The following is a 22,020-nucleotide window of genomic DNA, read 5'->3' on the forward strand; positions in this document are numbered from 1 at the left end:
AGTAGCACCTTAGAGACCAGTGTAGAGAGCAGAAGGGCATTGCTGACCCTTAACAGCATGTATATCACTGGAAGATGAACAACAACTGAATGGTAGAACTGGTATTGTTACGTCCAGTGGTCATAATATAGGCGCACTTCTGATGGACAAACGACCATTTAATTGTGTTACTACTTTGTTTCTCACCTCTCTCCAAGGCTGTTCAACTCTGAGCCCTTTCTAGAAGTGAGGCCAAATAAACTCTATTCCTGCATGTAGAGACATCCTCTATGATTTACTTGATGAAATCCAGCAACTGTGTCCTTACATTTCTGGCTATCTCTGTTACATCCGTATTGAGCGGCTGGGTGAAAAGGCCCAAAGGAGGCAGAGAAGTTTTATGCTGGCAGACTGTCCACGCAGGCAGCTCCTGGAATTTTGACTGCAGAGCCCAGAGGGGTGTCATACGTTCCCCGGGGAACGACAGCGGGAAGGTTACCATAAAGGAAGATCACTACAGCTTCAGTTGGGGTTTCTTTTCCCACACTCCACATTTCTCCCCTGTGTGAATTCTTTGGTGGAAACTAAGTGTCCACTAATCTTGAAACTTTTTTTGTGGAACTAAGGTTTCCCTTCTGCATGAAGCATTTCCCACACTCCATGAATTTATAAGGTTTCTTGTCTGTGTGAATTCTTTGATGGCTGCATCCACTATCACTGAAGCTTTTCCACATTCCAGGTGTTTATACGGCTTCTAATCTTTATGAATTCTTTGGTGGACATTAAGCTTTCCCTTCTGACGGAAGCATTTCCCACACTCCAGGCATTTATAAGGTTTCTCTCCTGTGTGAATTCTTTCATGGAGAGTAAGGTTTCCCTTTTGACCAAAGCTTTTCTCACACTGCAGGCATTTATATGGTTTTTCCCCTGTATGGATTTTTTCATGGAGTGTAAGGTTCCAAAGTTGATTAAAGCTTTTCCCACACTCTGGGCATTTATATGGTTTCTCCCCTGTGTGAGTTCTTTGATGGCGATTAAGGCTTCCACTATCACTAAAGCTTCTTCCACACTCCAGACATTTATATGGCTTCTCCCCTGTGTGAATTCTTTCATGGAGTGTAAGGTGCCAAAGTTGACGAAAGCTTTTCCCACACCCTGAGCATTTATATGGTTTCTCCCCTGAGTGAGTTCTTTTATGGCGATTAAGGCTATGATTTTGACTGAAGACTTTCCCACACTCCAGGCATTTATATGGCTTCTCACCTGTGTGAGTACTTTTATGCTGATTAAGGTTTCCACTGACACTGAAGCTTTTTCCACACTCCAGGCATTTATATGGTTTCTCCCCTGTGTGAATTCTTTGATGGAGTGTAAGGCTTCTATGTCGACTAAAGCTTTTCCCACACTCTCTGCACTTATATGGTTTATCCCCAGTGTGAATTCTTAAATGGCAATTAAGGGTTCCATTATTACGGAAGCTTCTTCCACATTCCAGACATTTATATGGCTTCTCCCCTGTGTGAATTCTTTGATGGTATGTAAGGTGACAAAGGTGACTAAAGCTTTTCCCACACTCCAAGCATTTATGTGGTTTCTGCCCTATGTGAAGTTTTTGATGGGTAGCAAGGTTTCCTCTGTGTCTGAAGATTTTTCCACACTCCAGGCATTTATGTGGTTTCTCTCCTGTGTGAATTATCCTATGGGAATTAAGGTTTCCACTCTGACTGAAACGTTTTTCACACTCTGGGCATTTATAAGGTTTCTCTCCAGTATGAATTCTTTGATGGGAATTAAGTTTTTCTCTATTACTGAATCTTTTCCCACACTCTGGGCATTTATAAGGTTTCTCCCCAGTGTGAATTCTTCGATGGGCATTAAGTTTTCCACTCCCATTGAAACCCCTTCCACAGTCCAGACATTTATAAGGTTTCTCCCCTGTATGTATCCTTTGGTGGGAAGAAAGGTTTCCACTTTGTCTGAAGCTTTTCCCACACTCCAAGCAATTATATGGTTTCTCTCCTATGTGGATTCTTCGATGGCGATTAAGGTGTCCACTTTGTCTGAAGATTTTTCCACACTCCAGGCATTTATATATTTTTTTTCTGTTATAAGTTTTCCAATGCATGTTAATATCTGATTTTTTAGAAATTTTTTCACCACTTTTTGTGCTCTCACTTCCATTGCCTTCTATGTACATTTTTTCAAGAAGAGGGATTTCAGGAGCATTTTTACCATGTAAAAGGCCAGAATTACTCATTGTTTCTGATGGATGTTTTCTCTCCCCCTTCCTCAGGGTATCACAATTTTCAACCTTCCCTTTCACATCTGAATACGTATCCCCTTTTTCCATCACTGGATGCTCAGAGGTTTCATTCATGGACCCCCACATGCCTCCTGCAGAAAGAAAGAGGAATCTGGTGTGATGATAGGACCCACACTATCTTGTATCATTTACAAGCAATCCAGATCAAAGCTTCCTCCTTTGCTTTGAGATGATTATGTTTGCACTCTGGGGATGCTCAGGGGTCAAATGCATGCAGTCTGTAGACACTTTCCCCCCTCACTTTCTCTATTCCTTTTAAATTCCATGTTGACCAACCTGACAGAAAAGCCATTCCTATGGTAATAACTGTAGCCCAAGAGGACAAAAAAACTGCAATGGAGACCACCCTCCGGGGCTCTAAGTGGGCCTGTTGTTTTAAGTTTCTCTTTTCCTGTCTTGGTAAATTTAGAGGGTGAGGGGTTGGAGGGTGTTGAGAGAGAACAAAAGCCACCCTTTAAGTGATAGCCAGCCAGTTGTGTTTAACACACACATTAGAGGGTCTGAAAAGAGGTGGCCAGCCAGTTGTAGGAGGACAGGGATAAGTTTTACATCAAGGGAAAAACAGATGCCTTTTTAACTTTTTCATTTTCTGCTCAGATGCTGCCATCTTATGCTGTTCAGCAGTGTGTTCGTTTTTGAGAGTCAATTACCTGGTATACTCGTTAAGAGGAAAAAAAAGAATCCTCTGTTCCCTAGCCCCACAGAAAGCCTCCTGCTTTATTCTGGCAATGGAACAGCTGCTTTGTTGGAAATGCCTCTTCTTGGACTCAGGCTGGCTTAAGTCGTTTTGGCTGACTCAGTCCCGTGTTCTCTGAGCCCCCTACTGGGTTATGGGGAGCTATGAAGCCAGAGAAGGCAAAGATGGAGAAGCGGATGGGCCCCCTTGCTCTCATCCCCCAATAATGGGAGGGAATTAGTGAGCATGCTCATCCATGCCTCCCTGGGATGTCTTTGCTGCCGTGGGTGGGCAGCCACAGGGGGTTGTGGTGGTGGCTGGGCTGATGGCACTGGATGCTCAGAGCTGTCTGGTGACCTCCCCAGGCACCCTGGGTAACAGCCTAGGTCTGCTGGTGGCTGACTAGGGCAGCCTCGTGGCTGAGGGCCAGATCTCCCCTGCTGTGTCCATCAAAGAGAACAGAGATGAGCAGATGAGAGACGGCAGCCAGAGGAAGAAGGTAATTAGACTGAGTTTAATCTGAAGATCAAGCCTAGAACTAGTAAGTCAGCTTTGCCTTTCTCTTTAAACACATCACTTAACCCTCCCAAGGCGAAAGAGACAACTGCATCGCTTTGGTGTAGAGGTTCAGCTGATCCCAGATTACATTTAAAAAGTTAAGGAAACCAGGTGGTTCTCTCAATCAGGGCATTCGCTACTAAGAAAGAAAACCAGGCCTCAAGAATAACCTTCTTCAGCAACACGGGAATACTAAAAGTCAACATGAAAATGTATGAACAAAGACTCCCAAAGGAGATGCAAACGGTGAATGCCAACCGTCTCTTTCCTTGCTGAAAGCCAGGTCACGTGACAGCAGCAAAGCCAACCGGGGATGCCCTGAAAACATGCAGTGTCTCGACTTCCGGTTTGGGATTCATGGAGGTCTGAAGCAGCTCCATTCACGGAGCTGACCGGACTGCCGTTTTAAGCGGCCGGTGGGGGAAATCTAGCCCGCGGCCGACTGCTCTCAGGCAGAGAGCAGGCAAAGAATGCTCAAGACCCTAGGGTGTGCTAGATCTCGGACGAGGGGGGGCTCTGCGCAACGAGTCCCCTCCCGATCCTTGAGGTCCCACCCTGCGACAGGTCGGCTACGATCTCTGCGGCAGTTCTGGGGCCAATTCGGCTGGCATAAGACCCACATACCCAAGCTTCGATTGGGGAAAGAAGTGGAGAGGAGAAGTTATAATCGAAACAGCGATTACAGCCCGAGAAAAGTGAAAGAGAAGGTAAAGATCACTATCTTCTGATACGGGACAGATTGATAAAAGCAGAGAGGAAGAAAAGTAGATTTTCAAACTGCAACAGGCTAATAATAAGGAGGGGAAGACTCGGCAAGAGTTGTATTTGAAAAGAGACTAAGTTTAAAGAAGTTATTAAAGAAATTGGACTATTGTTTTGAATACTTGCGGTTATGGAGCTGTGAGAAAAAGATACCATCGCGAGACCTACTGTGGGAAGTCGGGAGACAGGAAGTACGTAATAACAATAGAGTTGCTGGAGAGAAGCGGCCCTTGCCGGAGGGCAGGAAGAAGGGAATCGCCATCTTTGAAAGGGGAAGGGTCGCGGCTTCAGCAGAAAAGGAAGTAAGCCATCTTGGATTACAAAATCATAGAGGAACCAAAGAGAAAAGACATTTTGGACTCTTTAAAAATTAATTTTTGCAAGAAGACCAGGACATTTGAAATAAAAAGACATTTAAATTTTACGCCACGGAGTTAAGGAAGAGAGCGGACTCGTGGGAGCGAGCCAAAGCAAGCCCCACGATGTCAAAAAAAGAGTGGCAATCGGCAATAGAAAACCTGGACAAAAAACTTTTAGATGTGATTAAAGAACTTAAGGACACGAAATTGGAGCTGATTAAAGAGGTTAAAGAGGTCAAACAGACAGTAAATCGGAGCTGTCAGAAGTGAAAAAAGGAATGGAAACAATACAAAGTGAACTACAAGGAACGCAGCAGAGAGTTAAAACAGTAGAAGACGCGATGGAGAACTTAGCAGACACGCAACAAACAGAGATGAGACTGATGAGGGGAAGAATGTCGGTTGCAGAAACTAAACACATGGAGAAGCAGCTACGGTTTCGTGGCTTGCCAGAAGTGGAAGGAAAGTCAGCGCAAGAACAGATGACTGAGGTGTTAGCTGAATACCTGGGGAAGGAGGAGGAGGAAGTTGTGGCTATCCTAGATGTGGCATACCGTGTAAATTCGAGAATTGCAACCCAGAGGAAACTACCAAGAGACGTGATTGTGCAGTTTACGACACGAAATATGAAAGAGAAGATTGTGACAAAACAGTTTCAAGATCCATTGGAGATTGATGGCAAGACGATTATCATAATGAAGGAATTACCCAGGTCAGTGTTATTAGATCGGAAAAAATATAAAGTGCTAATTCAGATCTTGAAGGACATGAAAATCAGGTACAGATGGGAGTTACCAGAAGGTGTGTCCTTTGAGTTTGGAGGGGCCAAAAAGCGTATCAGATCTGAGCGAGAGATGGAGCGATTTATAAGGGACAATGAAAAGGACTTACCAACAAGATCATGAGTATGGAGTGTAAAGTTTTATCTTGGAATGTAAATGGACTAAACTCACCAAACAAGAGAAAAAGTATTTTCCACTGGCTATTAAAACAAAAATGTGATATTGTTTGCTTGCAAGAAACCCATATTCGAAAGCAGGATGCAAAATATTTAAAAATGGGGAAACTGGGCAATGAATTTGTAGCGGCCTCTAATAAGAAAAAAAGAGGAGTGGTGTTGTATATAAAAGAGGAGCTACAGCCAAAATTTGTAATAAAAGACGTGGAAGCCAGATTTATAGCAGTGGAATGTACATGGAACTTAAAAAAAGTATTGGTAGTCGGAATTTATGCACCTAACGGTGCAAAAGAGAGCTTCTTTGAGGATTTGAGGAAGCAATTAGATGATCTTTCATACGACCAGATAATTCTTGCTGGAGACTTCAATGGAGTGACGAACTTGGAACTAGATAAAAAGACATCAACTGTACAAAAGAAAAGAGGATTGTTACCAAAGCTTTTTTTTGAGATGATACAACAGGAGACTTTAGAAGATGTATGGAGAAGAGAAAATCCTAAAAGTAGACAATTTACTTTTTACTCTTCAAGACACTGTACACTATCGAGAATTGATATGATCTGGGCCTCAAAAGACTTAGCGTTATGGACTAAGGAGGTAGAAATAATGCCGATGGTAGGCTCAGATCATAATCCAATCATGTGGAAATTAGGGAGGAGGAGAAAAAGGAAAGCATGGAGAATAAATGAGGACTTGTTACAGGAAGGAGAGAACGTGGAGATGTTGAGAAGAGAGACAAAGTTCTTCATACAATATAACGTGAATAAAGAAGTACCAACTGACAAAGTTTGGGATGCCTACAAGGCGGTAATAAGGGGCATACTAATGGACTTAAATGGCAGAGTGAGAAAAAAGAAAGAGGAGAAGAGACAAGAGATTGAGGAGAAAATAAAAGCCAAAGAAATACAGTTAAAAAAGAGACCAGGCAAAAAGAAATTATACCAGGAAATTAAAATACTTCAAGAACAGCTGACAGCAATGAATAATAAAGAATTGGAGTGGAACCTTAAAAGACTGAATCAGAAAGTGTTTGAAGGAGCAAATAAACCTGGAAAGTATTTGGCATGGCAACTAAAAAAGAGAAGGGAAAAGAAAATAATAAACAAAATATGTGAGGACAATAAAACGTATTTGGAACAGACTACCATTAGTAGAGCCTTTTACAAATTCTACGCTAAGTTATACAATAAGAAAGAGGTGAATAAAGAATCAATAGCGACATATTTGGAGAAAATGAAACTCCCAGTAATTTCGGAAGCTTGGAGAAATAGATTGAATAATGAAGTAACGGATGAGGAAATAAGTAAGGCAATACAATCTGCAAATCTGGGAAAGGCGCCAGGGCCAGATGGACTTACGGCTAAATTTTACAAGACAATGGCCAATGAACTGGCACCATTCCTAAAAGAGGTGATCAACGGAGTTTTAAAGGATCAACGGATTCCAGGTACCTGGAATGAAGCGAACATATCACTGATCCCTAAAGAAGGCCAAGACTTGACAAACATGAAAAATTATAGACCTATATCGCTACTTAATAATGACTATAAAATCTTTGCGAAGATACTGGCGGAGAGACTGAAGGGGTGGCTTTCGGAAGTTATTGAGGAGGAACAAGCAGGCTTTTTGCCAGACAGACAAATCAGAGACAACTTGAGGACAGTGATAAATGCTATTGAATACTATGATAAGTGTTGTGATAAGGAGGTTGGTTTCTTCTTTGTTGATGCTGAAAAGGCGTTTGATAATTTAAACTGGGACTTTATGTTTGCCACTATGGAAAAGCTACAAATGGGAGAAAGATTCATTAGAGCAATTAAGGAAATTTACAGAGACCAGAATGCAGCAATTGTGGTGAATGATGAAGTGACTAAGAAATTAGCTATAAGTAAAGGAACAAGACAAGGTTGCCCGCTGTCTCCGCTGTTGTTCATTTTGGTATTGGAGATCCTGATGATACAAATACGACAAGATGAAGAAATCCGTGGAATAAAAATAAAGGATTATTCTTATAAGGTCAGAGCATTTGCGGATGACATAATGCTAATTGTAGAAGACCCAATGGAGAACATGCCAAAAGTGATATATAAGATTAAGGAGTTTGGGGATCTGGCAGGTTTTTATATCAATAAAAAGAAATCAAAGGTATTATGCAAAAACATGACTAAGCAAAAACAACAATCGCTAATGGAAATAACGGAATGTGAAGTAACAAATAAGGTGAAATATTTGGGAATTGAACTGACTGCAAAGAACATAGACTTATTTAAAAACAACTATGAAAAACTATGGACTCAGATAGAGAGAGATCTGATCAAATGGAACAGACTGAATTTGTCATGGTTGGGAAGGATTGCAGCAGTGAAGATGAATGTGTTACCAAGAGTAATGTTTTTGCTACAGACAATACCAATCATCAGAGACTATAAGCAATTCGAAAAATGGCAGAGGAAAATATCAGACTTTGTATGGGCAGGCAAGAAGCCTCGAGTGAAAATGAAAGTTTTACAAGATGCAAAAGAAAGAGGCGGAATGCAACTGCCCAATCTAAGACTTTACCATGACGCAATTTGCCTAGTGTGGTTGAAAGAGTGGATGACGTTAAAGAATAAGAAACTACTAGCTCTAGAGGGATATAAAAAAATATTTGGATGGCACGCATACCTATGGCATGATAAAGTAAAGGCGAACTCGATGTTCCTGCATCATTATATACGGAGAAGTTTATATACAATCTGGAAGAAGTACAGAATCTATTTACAAGAAGGAACCCCTTTGTGGGTAGTTCCATATGAGGTGATAGACCCGAGAGCTGTTGATAATGAGCAACAATGTTTAACTTACAAAGAAATAACTAGAATTGAAGCATCTAAACTCAGAATAAAGACTCAGGAGGAACTATCACCTTATTACGATTGGTTCCAGTACAGACAGATTAGAGATTTATATAACTCGGACTCTGTAAAGGGAGGTATACGAACAGAGAATTCGGAACTAGAGCAGACCCTTCTTAAAGAGGACAAGAAAAGAATATCCAAGGTATACCAAGTACTGTTGAAATGGTATACTGAGGATGAAATAGTTAAAGTACAAATGGTGAAATGGGCCATAAACTTCAACAAAGAAATAACAATGGAGGCATGGGAATACTTGTGGAAGACTACAATGAAGATAACGACATGCACCAGCATTAAAGAGAACATTTACAAAATGATTTATCGTTGGTACATGACACCAAAGAAGATTGCGCTAGGGAATTTGAATACTTCTAATAAATGCTGGAAATGCAGGAAGCACGAGGGCTCCCTCTATCATATGTGGTGGACGTGTGAGGTAGCTAGGCAGTACTGGGGGGAAATAATAAGAGAAATGAGTGAGATTTTACAATTTCAAGTAAATAAGAACCCAGAACTCCTGCTACTAAACCTGGGAATGGAGGGAATTCCAGCCCATCATAGGACGTTGATATTTTACATGACGGCTGCAGCTAGACTTTTGTACGCGCAAAAATGGAAAGTACAAGAAGTGCCAACTATTGAAGATTGGATTTACAAATTGCTGTATATGGCAGAAATGGATAAAATGACAAGAAAACTGAGAAATCTGGACCCAGGACAGTTTAACACAGACTGGGAGAAGCTGAAACAATATTTGGAGAAGAAATGGGAGGTGGGAGGAGAACTGTGGCAGTTTGAGAACTATTGAAGTATAATAAAATGCAGAGGGGGGTGACTTTACCGGGGGGGAGAAGAGGTAAAAATGAATCTCTAAGCAGTTATGTTATTAGATTGATATATATAGAATAATAAATAGAATATTGATAGAAAATAACTAATCATAAGGGTTAACTATAAGGATTGACTAACTAATAATATTTTCTTTCTGATTTTGTACAATGTACCAAACTGAATATGTTTATATGAAGGTATATATGAGTCAAATTGATTGATATCATATATAGATCTATGATTGAAGGGAATAGAAATATCAATGTAAACAAATATAACTAAAACAGAAAGAAGAAGTTAGAATGAATAATATATAGAGTATAAGTTAAGTTGGTTGATTTATATGATTGTATGGCTTATATAGTTTACAGTTTACGTTATACAGAAATATTTGAAAACGGAATTATGGGATAAATTGCTTATCCATTATGGGTACAGAGCATTAAAAATAGTTAAAGAAGTATTGCTTAGAATAAAAGGAGAATATGCATTTGATTAGATAGAGGAATATATAAAGAGTAAGGGAAAAGGGACAAAGGGTTGGAAAACTGTTGGAAGTCAACAAAAAAGGGGGGGAAAGGGAGGGGGTTAGAAATTGGGAAATGGGAAAATTGACTGTGATGTGTAAATATATGATCCTAACCCAATAAAAAAATTTTCAAAAAAAAAAAAACATGCAGTGTCTCTGGACACATTAAAAAAATGGTCTAGTAGGCTCCCCCCGCCCCACATCCAAAAGCCCCTTCGCTGCTTATGGCTGGGAAAGGCGGGAGGGGAGAAGGGTCCAGAGGACAGCAGCTGTCAGCACTTGACCCTGCATTATTATCCCCAAGGCATGGTCTCCTTTGAGAGTTGGCACGAAAAAGGATCCTCAGAGACTTACTTTGAAGATCCCAATCAGCAAACCAAGCTGAGCCTCTATCTGATATTTAAATAAAGCCCATTGTGTGGGGAAAATACAACGGGCTCTAGAAAGAGGAGGGTGGATAGGAATCCCTCCTCCTCCATCACTGATTGTGGGCGGTGACAGAAAGGGGTGGGCACCTGCTCCACGCGTGATCTCGGCCACATGAAGGGGGTGGGCTTTACTACCTGCTCCATGCCTGATTACAGGCCGGGTAAAGGGTGGCGGGCATCTCTTCCCGCTCCATGCCTGAGCTCGGTCATGTAAATGAGTGGGGGGTTTTGCTACCTGCTCCACGCCTGATATAGGTTGGGTAAATAGGGGTGGCATAGCCACCTGCTCCGCCCCTGATCGCAGATGGCTGAAGGGGAAACAGGCATTCCATCCTGCTCCACAGCTGATTACAGATGGGTGAAGGGGGTGGGTATGGCTGCCTGCTCAGTGCCTTATTCCAATAGGTTGAAGGGAGTGAGTATTGCCACCTGCCCCGCTCCTTATCCCAGCTGGGGTGAAGGGAAGAAGGGCATTATCTTCTGGTCTGCACCTGATCCCAGCGACCTGCTCCACTCCTAATCCCAACTGGGTTATGGCAGAGGGGCTGGCCTTGCCACCTGCTCCGCTCCGGATCCCAGCTGGTGGAAGTGGGAGTCGGCATTGCCAACTGCTTCACTCCCATTACCAGCTGGGTTAAGGCAGGGGGTGGGCATTCCCATCTGATCCTCCCCAAATGTCAGCTGGGCTAAGGTGGGGGAATTGCCAGGGTGGGCATTGCCACCTGCTCTGCTTCCAATACCAGTTGGGTAAGGCAAGGGGGCAGGCATTACCACCTTCTCCGTTCCTGATCCCAGCTGGCTGAAGAGCTGCCACCTGCTCTGCTCCTAATACCACCTGGGTGAAGGCAGGGGACAGGCATTGCCACATGCTCAGCTCCTGATCCCAGATGGCTGAAGGGGGGTGGGCATTGCCACCTACTCGGCTCCTAATACTAGCTGATTTAAGATGGGGGGTGGCCATAACCACCTGCTCTGCTAATAATGCCAGCTGGGTTAAGGCGGGGGTGGGAATTGCCATGTGCTCCGCTCCTAATATTAGCTGGGTTAATGTGGGGTGTGGGAATTGCTGGGGGTGGGCATTGCCACCTATCCCACTCCTAATACCAGCTGGGTTAAGGGGGGGAATTAAGATCTAGTCTGCTCCTAATACTAGCTGGGTTAAGGGATTGGATGAGCATTGCCACCTGCTCCGCTCCTAATACCAGCTGGGTAAGCTGGGGGAGTTAGCATTGCCATCTGCTCTGCTACTGATCCAAACTGGCTGAAAGGGGGTGGGCATTGCCACCTGGTCTGTTCCTAATACCAGCTGGATTAAGGTAGGGATTGGCATTACCACCTGCTTTGCTCCTAATATCAGATGGGTTAAGACATTGGATGGGCATTGCTACCTGCACCGCTCCCAATACCAGTTGTGTGAAGACGGTGGGCAGACACTGCCACCTGTCCCGCTCCTGATCCCAGATGGCTGAAGGGGGGGCGTGTATTGCTACCTGACCCGCTCCTAATACCAGCTGGGTTAAGGTAGAGGGGGGCATTACCACCTGCTTTGCTCCTAATAGCAGATGGGTTGAGACATTGGACGAAGATTGGCATTGCCACCTACTCTGCTACTGATATTAGCTGGGTAAGGCTGGGGGTGGGCATTACTAGCTGCTCCGCTCTTGGTCCCAGATGGCTGAAGGGGAGTGGGCATTGCCACCTGTTCCATTCCTGATCCCAGATGGCTGAAGAGAGATGGGCACTGGCACCTGCTCTGCTCCTTTTATCATTTGCGTTAAGGCATTGGACAGGCATTGCCACCTGCTCTGCTCCTGAGCCTAACGGGCTAAAGGGGGGTGGGCATTGGCACCTGGTCTGCTCCTAATACCAGCTGGGTGAAGACGGTGGGCGGGTATTGCCACTTACTCCGCTCTTGATCCCAGATAGCTGAAGGGGGGGGTATTGCTACTTGCCCCGCTCCTAATACCTGCTGGGTTAAGGTGGGGGTGGGCATTACCACTAGCTCCGCTCCTGTTCCCAGCCTGGGCTTCCCACCACCGCTTGTTTTCTGGAGCGATATGTTGAATTGCCTGGGCTTCCCTCTGCGGCAGTGCCCTCTGGTGGTGCTCCAAAGTATAAAGTGAGTTGTCTGAAACAAGCTTACTCAATTATATAGTAGGATATTAAAAATATAGAAAGATTAAAAATGGGAAGTATATTTTCTTTTGGTGGAGCCGGGAGGGATGTTGGGTTCAGAAGAGTCCCTCCCAACTCTGTAATTCTATGAAAAGGAGCTGGCCGGGAGCTTTCTAAGGTACCTCCAGGATCTCCCTCACTGGGGCTGCTGCTTTCTTCTTCAGATGCTTCCTGTGAAGAGGTGCCTTCCGGCTGGTACAGCTTTCCTCCATTGGTGGCTTCATCCCCTGTTCTTTCAGCTGGGAAACCCCCAAAACCTTCCTCAGATATTCCCCTTCCTGGACTGTATTCTGAAGCTCTTACGGGCTCCAGTTCAAATGACTGCGCTGGGGAGGGGGTTTGAATAGAGAGCCTCGGTGAGCCTAAGTGAAGGACAGGAGAGCTGTGTAAGCAGTCCGCCTCGCTCTCCACCATTTAATATGTGCTCATGGATAGGAAAATCCTAAGTTGTGTGTACACTACAAGGCACAATAGCCAGCCACCCAACAGGGTGAGATGCTGCCAGCTCCCACCCAGGAGGAACCAAAATAATAATGCCAAGAGATTAGGAGCCATTGACTTCTCCCCCACCCCAGCAGCAGACATGCACAATCCCTGAAAAGAGAGGCGCTGGAGGAAATACCTCTCTGACTGCCTTCAGACATTCCTTCCCCTTTCTTCCTTTTTGTTCACTGCCCCCACTAAGATCCTGTCCAGCAATCAAGAACCATTGATCGCCTCTGGAAAATTTTATTCCTTCCTGGGAACACTTAAACTCAATTTCAAAGTACATCATACTGAAGCAACCATTAAGGTCTTTGATCCAAAGGACCGCTTTGCCCCAGGGCACATTTTGCCCTATAAATATTTGGGCTCTGCCCCAGCCAAAGGGCAATCAGTTATTGTATCCAGGTGCCGTACCCTCAGAATCCACTGAGAACTCCTCCAAGCAACAGTTTTAAGTATTCTTGCCTACCTCCATGTTACCTCCATGTTTGGTGTAGTTTGTTATAGTGGTTAAGAGCGTGGCAGGACACGAAGCTGGAGACCCGGGTTTCATTCCCCGCTCCTCCACTTGAAGCCAGCTGGGTGACCTTGGGCCAGTCACAGCTCTCTCAGAGCTCTCTCAGCCCCACCCACCTCACAGGGTGTTTTGTTGTGGGGATAATAATAACATACTTTGTAAACCGCTCCGACTGGGCATTAAATTGTCCGTATAGAAATTGAATATTATGTTTAGCTATTAAAGAGGGCCTGTTTCAGACGAAAGACAAAATGGAATGGACTTGGGTCAAGGCTTCTTGCTGAGGTCTAGCAACTTGAGACCAAGGCCTGCCGAACAAGTGCTCATTCCAGGGGCAAAGCAAAGGCCTGCAGGCTCTTTCCCCCTCAGTCCCCACCACCAGAGGTGAAATGAGATTTCTTCCTCCCCTCTGCAATTAGGAGAGGAGCTAGAATGTGTTCCTATGAAATCTTTCTGGGGGTGTTTTCGGTCCTGTCTCTGAGGAAAAACAGAGGCATTGCTTTGTAGCCCGTCCCAGGCCCAGGCCCAAGGTCTGCCCCCTCCAGTTAAAGGGACTGTCAAAGGATGTTGCCTGTTTTCCTACGTTCAAGGACTACATGCACCATTTCAGTGTCCACAACCCAGGCAAGCTCTTTGGAGGAGAGGCTCAGACTGTGAAGAGAAACAAGGCCACAGAAATCCAGCAGCCCCTGGGAGGAAGTGCAGGCATCGCACAGCCCCACAACAGATCGAAGCAGCTACCTGCCAGTCCCTCTTCTGCGTCAGAGATCAGGAGAAACGGCTCTTCTTCTCCTTCCAGCCTGGAAATGAGGTCAGGTTTTGCAATCTCAGGTCCTTTTATGAAAGAAAAACAAATGAAACACAAAATCGTGACTTTTTAATATGCTCATCAACTGAGCTATTCCAAGCCAGAACTCCTGCTCCTCCGGAACAGATGAGTAATAGGGGTACCCTGACTTGGATAGCCCAGGTGAGCCTGATCTCATCAGATCTCAGAAGCTAAGCAGGGTCGGCCTTGGTTAATACTTGGATGGGAAACTTCCAATGAAGACCAGGCCATGGCAAACCACCTCTCTTCGTCTCTTGCCATAAAAGCCCCGCCGGGATAGTCATAAGTCAGCTATGACTTGAAAGCACTCTCCATTCCATTCCAGGAAGAGTGGCAGGGTGGCATGGAACCATATCTGGCACCTCCCAACCAAGAGGAGATGGAAATGCCAGCTGAGAACTAAGCCAGTGGCTGAGAAGCCAGCAGAGTCCCCTCCGTAGCCGCATCTCAAACCAGGTAAGACAAGACCCAGACTGGGGGAAGCCCCTCCTTAGACCCTTCTGCCTTCTCCATATCAAGGCTCACTTGGTATCTCTTCTGCTTTTAGTCCAGACACAGGGATGCCAGAGAGGGGTGTCCTTCTCTATAACCTGCCCCCCACATCAGAGGATCAGCCGAAGGATCACAGAGAGTGGCAGAGATCAGCCACTGGGCCACAGGAGACAGCCTGACCACATCCTCCCTCAAGAAGGAGTTCCCTGCAGTCACTCCTCACAGCCAGAAGGAGGCAGCCCAGGAGAAAGGGATCCTCACCCAGAGAGGCCACGTGCCCAAAATTCTCCAGCATGACTTCCTTGTACAAAGCTCTCTGGGATGGGCGCAGCAGGCTCCACTCCCCCTTGGAGAAATGCACAGCCACCTCTTCAAAGGACACCAGACACTGCAAAAAGAAGAAAGTTTCTTTATATCGCTGGAATGGTGGTCCATGAGAAAGAACATCCAAAGGACCAGTGTGACATAGTGGTTAGAGTAAAGGAATAGGACCTGGGAGGACTGAGTTCGAATCCCCTCTCTGTCATGGTTGTTTCTCCGGGGACATTGGGCCCTTCAGAGTCCCTCAGCCTAACCTACGTCATAAGACTGTTGTTGAGAGAGAGAAGTAGTGGAGGAGAGAACAGTATGAAAAGCTGCTTTGGGTCCCTGATCAGTAATTTAAAAAAGATGAATAAATAAATCATAAGCAAAATCAGGAAGACAAACCCAAAGTGGAACAAGGAGGAGGGGAGAAGACCCCCCACCCCACTCTTCCTTGGGGCATGTGAGGGCCAGGGGGACTCTCCTTATCTCCAGGGGGCCAGCAGCCAAGTGGGGAAGAGGCCAGAGGTGTCCGTGAAGAGGAGCAAATCCTTTTCCAGGGGACAATTTAACATAGATTTATTTTCCTCTCTGAACATGTAATCCTACACAAGAGGTGACCATTTCCCACTTTCCATGTGAGCAATCTCAACATCTTGTGGCACCAGAACGGAGGGGAAGGAACCCGATCCGTTGAGCCTTGCAACAGAGAAGGACCCCTTCCTCACATCCTCTGTGTGAGCATCCCCTCCTTACCTGAGCTGGCTGCATGGCTGGTCCTTTCCCTCCACCACACGGAGGAGACCGCGGAGAAACAGCCAAGGGGGTCTTTCTCCTGCAACCTGGGAGGATGAGAAAGAAAGATGGAGGGAGACTCTTTTTTGCTGCAGTCAAATTTCCAGTCCCTTCAGCGCAGCTCTCTCTGGATTTGGTTTGCGGCACAATTCAAGACCTTGGATCCAGAGTCTTTGGCCTGATATCTCTCCCCACACACAGCTACTCTTTTCAGAGGAAGGTCCCAATCTTTCCCTCGCTCCTACTTGTCTATAAGAGAATACAGAAGAGGGGGGGGGACATACAACCTGTCCCATAGATTGAGGAAATCTTTTTTCTTATTAAAAATTTTATTGAATGGGTTAACATATTACATAGTACACAATACATACTCTTTTACCCTTATAATTACAGTATATGCCCCCATCCCTTCCCCCTCCCCCTTTTCCCTTTTTGACTTCCAACAGCACTAAAACCCCTTAATTTCTCTAATTACTCTGTAGTCCCTATTATCAAAGGTAAAGTCCATGTTCATTCTCCTAACTCATAAAACTTGGGTACTATCTAAAGTCCATAGTTGTCCTCTCACATCTCATTTATTTTCCACATCGTCCTTAAGCTTCTTCCAGTTAAAAATTCATTTGGATTCTGCTCTCTCAATTTCCTTGTCAATTTGTCCATTTCCGCCATATGCAACAGCTTTGGGATCCATTCTTCAACTTCTGCAAATCTTGATATGGAGACCAGAAGAAAGGAGCGTAGTGACAGAGACCAGCTTGTGCCTCCAAGGAATTTCTGCCATGCAGAGGAAATAGCTGGAAAAACACCTGCAAAGTACTGGAGATTTGTTGGCTATACAGATGTTCAAGAGCAGGAATGTGCTGATCATAAGGTGGGGCAATAATAAGTGAACAGAAGACTCAAGGTGACCGGTGGCTGTCTCTGGGAGGGTGAGGGGTCTGAGCCCCTGCTAGATCTGGACCCGCGTTAAGGCTATCAGAAAACCTCATTCTGGAGAATCACTGGTGCTTCAAGGGGGGAGGAGGATGATCCTGAAAGGGGGCGTTTTCCTGCTTTGCATAAAGTGAAAAATGCATCTTGGAGGGAGTTTGGAGAAACACAGCCCTAAGGGGGGGGGGGGTGGGGGGAATAACAAGAATAAGGAGAGGGCAGGAATCTTCCTGTACATTCCCTAAAATAAGAGGAGGAACTAGTTGGGGAAGTCCATTGCCCATTGTCTGGGAAATCAGGTCATTCACTGGGGTGAATTTTTCAGGGAAATGGGCTCCAAAGTCCTTGGGGAGAATGGCCCTCCAGTTTAACCAGCCTGAGGTGGGCTCGAGGGGGGAGTGGGTCTGTCTTCCATGACTGCTTAAGACTCACCCCCTTTCCCTCCGCATGGCTGCCACTGCTGTTAGCTTCTTTACCAGAGGGCAGACTCCATTTTCTAGCCCTAAGCCCCTGTTAGAACCAAAGCAGAGGCCCAAATATGCCCCCTCCCTTAAGACAAAGGTCTGGGGGCTACATAGCTGGGACATTTCTGCCCTCTGTTTGACATGATGTTTTTCTGGGGCAGGAGGATTTGGGCAGAGGGAAGCATCTCAAAACGTGTTCTTCTCTGTGCAATCTCAAGTGAAGCCACCTTGAATCCATGTGTAGAAAAAGTAGAGCCTGAAATTGCTATCCACTCTACCACCTTTAGTTCCCTGCAGCTCTTCCGGCTGGCTATGCAGGCCCAGTCTGAGACTCCGGCTTAGCCACGTGCACCCGTGGTTGATCATCTATGGGAGCTTGGAGGGAGAAGCCCCCTTCGCACATGCCCAGAGGATGAGAAAAGCATCCATGAAGTCACAGGAGATTGACCAGGATGGCAAAGCAGAGGGAGGGAGAAGGATTCAGGGGCATCTAAGGTGTTTTCCAGCTTGTTGCTGCTGGAAGAACCAAGACAAGGCAGTGACAAGGTGACTTGCGCATGGCAGGTTTCCCTATATTCCATGCCCCATCTTTTGATAGTACCCCCCCCACACACACACACACACTTTTCTTTTAAAATCAGGGAACTTCATTTGGTATATCTACGCTGTCATCACGTTATAACATGATGCGAATCAAATTCTTTGAATTCCCAGATTTCCCTTTTTAAACAAGGAAATCTCCAGCCCTCTTCGGTGTGAAAATAACAGGAGAAAGGCATGTTTCTGCAAGGAGAGGGGCTAGAGATTTGCTTTTTCAAAAAGCCAAATTGGGGGATTCTGAGAACCTAACAGACATGTTGTTATAGCAACAGTCAACGGACATTTTAAAAAAAATCCCCTCTGGCTTTTGCAGACAAGGAAATGGCAGCCACTTTCTGCTGGCTATGCAGACTCAGAGCCTGAGACTCTGATTTATTCACGTGCTAGGCAGGGGCTGTTTGTCTTGTCTCCTGACCCCAAAGACGTCCTGCACCCGTGGTTGATCATCTATGGGAGCTTGGAGGGAGAAGCCCACTTCGCACATGCCCAGAGGATGAGAAAAGCAGGCAAGAAGTCACAGGTGATTGACCAGGATGGCAAAGCAGAGGCAGGGAGGGGGGCTGGGGAGCATCTAAGGTGTTTTCCACGGGGGAGAAGGCTTGTTGCTGCTGGAAAAGACAAGACAAGGCAGTGACAAGGGGACTTCCGCATGGCTTTTGCAGACGAGGAAATGGCAGCCACGGAGGCAGGGGGGATGGATGGGAAGGAGGAAACCCAAGCTTTCCCTCATCAGCTTCTGCTCTCCCCGCCCCAGGATTTGAACTCACCAAAGGGGTCTGGGATGGAGCAGATGCTTCAAGGGAGAGAAAATGCCCACTTTCAAATAAGGGAGGAGGCACGGCAGGAAGTCACCTCACCAGCCCGCCTTCCCCACTGCCCGTCTAGGAGTTGGGACTCTCTCACTTTAACCCTGTGGTTGACTCGCTCCTCCCCACCCCCAGCCTAGTCCTGCATTGCGCTCCTCGGAGGCTGGGGACTGGGTTTCGAAAGAGGGAGCCTGGAGAGTTTGGGGTTTCCCCCGTTCCTCCGAGCATAGAGGGAGGTGATGGGGGGAAAGCTGTGAATTCCCTGCATTGTGCTGGGGGTGGACTAGATGGCTCTGGAGATCCCTTCCAGCTCTAGTTTCTCTGGGTTGGGAAATTCCTGGAGATTTGGGGGTGGAGCCTGAGAAGGGCAGCTTTGGGGGAGGGGCAGGACCTCCGCAGAGGTAGAATGCCAGAGACTCCGCCCACCCAAGGAGCCTTTTCCTCCAGGGGAACTGATCTCTAGAGATTAGCAGTAATTCCAGGAGATCTCCAGGTCCCTCCTGGAGGTTGGCAAGTCGCTCGGGTTTGGATCTAGTGAAGTTATTTTTCACAGTAGCATTTCATGGCTGGCAGACAGCAACGGAGCCAAGGTAGAGAACCACGGCCCTAGATTGTTCATTTATTGGTTTACGTATTTGTTTAAAATGTTTATTAGTCACCTTTTCGCCTCAGAGGAGCTCAATATCCTGCCTCACAGAGAGGCCAACCAGTTGCCAGCCGGTTGCTATGGAGAGCAAACAGGGCCTAGAGGCTGAGGACTTCCCCTGAAGTTGCCTCCTGCCATTGGCTGCCTCTGAACATGGAGGTTCCCTTTAGTCGCCATGGCTACTAACCCTTGAATGACCCCTCCTCCATGACTCTCTGGGCCTGTGGCCATCACAGCCTCCCCTGACAGGGAATTCCACATCAATCCCTCATTAGGAAAAGAAGGAGTTCCCTTCGGCCTCTCCTGAATCTACCAGCAGATACTGGAAGTTGGGATTCTGGTTCCAGTCTGTATCCCCTTACGCTGGCCTGCTTTGAACTTTATTTGCCACTCTGTTGCCCACTCGCCCGTTTTGTGGGTATCTTCCCGGAGCTCTTCACAGGTGGTCCCGGTTTTCATCATGCTGAAGAGATTTATGCCTTCGGCAAACTTGGCCACTGTGCTGCTCACCCCTCTTCCGGATTATTTAGGAATAATTTAAGAACCTCCCTGATAGGTAGAGCCTATCAAGGGATAAATCCCACCCTTGGCTCGATGACCTTGGGCCAGTCACATCCTCGGAGTCAGCTGTGAGGATAAAATGGATGCCATGAGAACGATGTAAGCCCCTTCAGGTCCCCTTCAACTAGGGGGTCTGCCTATTGTTATAAATGTGATTTTTGCCTACTGTTTGCCAAAAAACAATGACCGCTCCTCCTCTTGCTTCCTCTGGTATTATGGCCGCTCTTTCGGCAGGGGGCAGAACCACTCATTCAGTACTCTAGGTATTGCGAAACAGGGCAAGCTGTAAGGTGACAGAAAGCAGTGAGGGAGGCCCACTGCTTGTTATTGAATCAACAGCTGCGATGGATATCAGGGGGGTCTCGCAGCCATCACCCGACACACGAGATTTTTTCCTACCGAGTTCTGCCTTGTTTTTCATTTTCCACTTACCCCAATGCACCCAGCAGAAAATCAAAAAGAAAAATAGAAAGTGGATCAGAAGCGATCGGATCTGGTCCTGAGCATAAATTCCCCCAAGCCTGGAACAACCCCTAAGGTAAAACTGAGAGACACGAAGACTTTTTTTTGAAGTGGACAAGAATCAAGTTTATTTAGAAAAATGCACATCTTGAGATAAACATCAACGCTTCTATTGAGAGCCAGTGGATGTAGCGGTTAGAGGATCAGACTAGAATCTGGAACATCCACGTTCAGACCGCCAGTCTGCCATGAAAGATTGGCGGGTGATGGAGGGTTAGAAACACTCTCAGCCTAACCTTCCTCACAGGGTTCTTGTGAAGATAAAATGTAGGACAGAAGTATGCCAAGGTAACCATGTGGCTAGACTACCTTAATGCATTTCACATGGATCTACCCTTGAAGGCAGAAAATGCAGCTGGTAGACTACAGAATGCCACAAAGCAGTTGGGCTTGAAGCACAGGATGCACCTTAAACACATCCTGCAGTTGCTCCATAGTCTATTGAGTCATAGAATCATAGGGTTGGAAGGAACCTCTAGGGTCATCTAGTCCAACCCCCTGCTCAATGCAGGAAGTTCCTGCTCAATGGAGGAAACTACCTCCCCCCACACCGCCAGTGACCCCTGCCTCCATGTCCAGAAGATGGCAAAACTTCCTGACCCCAAGGTGCCGATCGGCATGTCCCTGGGCATGTAAGAAGGGCCATGAGAACTCAGCACAGATGTAGCCCTTCCTGCCCTCCCGCTCATGATTGGCCCAGGTTCACAGAATCAGATGGCCATCTAGCCTCTGCTTAAAAACCTCCAAAGAAAGAGAGCCCACCACTTCCCAAGGTGGCCTGTTCCACTGAGGGACCGCTCTGTCAGAAAATTCTTCCTAATGTTTAGCCGCAAACTCTTTTCACTACAACCCGTTGGTTCTGGTCTGAGCTTCTGGGGCAGTGCAAAACAACTCCGCGCTATCCTCTAAATGGCAATACTGCAAGTACTTGGCTATCCTATCATGTCTCGGTCATCTCCTCACCAGGCTAAACTTTCTGAGCTCCTTCCACCTTTCCTCAGAGGACTCAGCCTCCAGACCTCTCACCATCTGTGTTGCCCTCCTTCACACACGTTCTCTCTTGTCTACATTCTTCTGAAATGGTGGTCCCCAAAACTGAACACGATACTCTAGGTGAGGCCTAACTAGTGCAGAGTAGACCGATCCCATCGCTTTGGGGGATCTGGACACTGTGCGTCTGTTAGTTAGTTATCAGGTTCAGTTCCAGAGGCTCTGGATCTAGGGCAGATCCAGAGTCCACATTTCTCTATAGGGCCAGCTCTCTCCATATGCCTGGACAGAAGCCTTCTCTCTTGTGGTTCTTCCCACTCAGTGAAACTCCCTCAGAAAAGCTCCCACAATTGTATCGTTTCACAGAAGGTGGCGAACAGAATGGTTGAAGAGGGCATTTTAACAGAGGGAAAAGCTTTGTAGTTTTAGAACAGACTCTTTTGGACCCCTCTGGCCAGGCCAGATTCAGATCTCAGCATGCTCTTAAAAAGCCCTGACCTTCCCTATATTAGATCATTTAACTAACAGCCAGAGCAAGATACCTCAGTAATGGTTTTAGTTTCATTAACGGGTATAGAACCCAAGCAAATAACATAACAGAAAC

At 46.1% G+C, this 22,020-nt stretch overlaps 1 long non-coding RNA gene and 1 pseudogene across 1 annotated transcript; both read right to left on the reverse strand.

Annotated features, from left to right (window-relative positions):
• Positions 1-423: 423 nt before the first annotated feature.
• Positions 424-22,020, reverse strand: part of LOC129327237 (zinc finger protein 721-like) — a 57,274-nt pseudogene continuing 35,677 nt past the window's right edge.
• LOC129327277 (uncharacterized) lies at positions 14,257-15,920 on the reverse strand. Its single transcript, XR_008596799.1, has 3 exons — positions 15,859-15,920; positions 15,061-15,187; positions 14,257-14,312 (listed from the first exon to the last, which is right to left on the reverse strand). It is a non-coding gene; the product is annotated as an uncharacterized LOC129327277 (long non-coding RNA).

This window comes from Eublepharis macularius, chromosome 4 (assembly GCF_028583425.1).
Source record: "Eublepharis macularius isolate TG4126 chromosome 4, MPM_Emac_v1.0, whole genome shotgun sequence".
In the NCBI taxonomy this organism is placed as follows: Eukaryota; Metazoa; Chordata; class Lepidosauria; order Squamata; family Eublepharidae; genus Eublepharis; species Eublepharis macularius.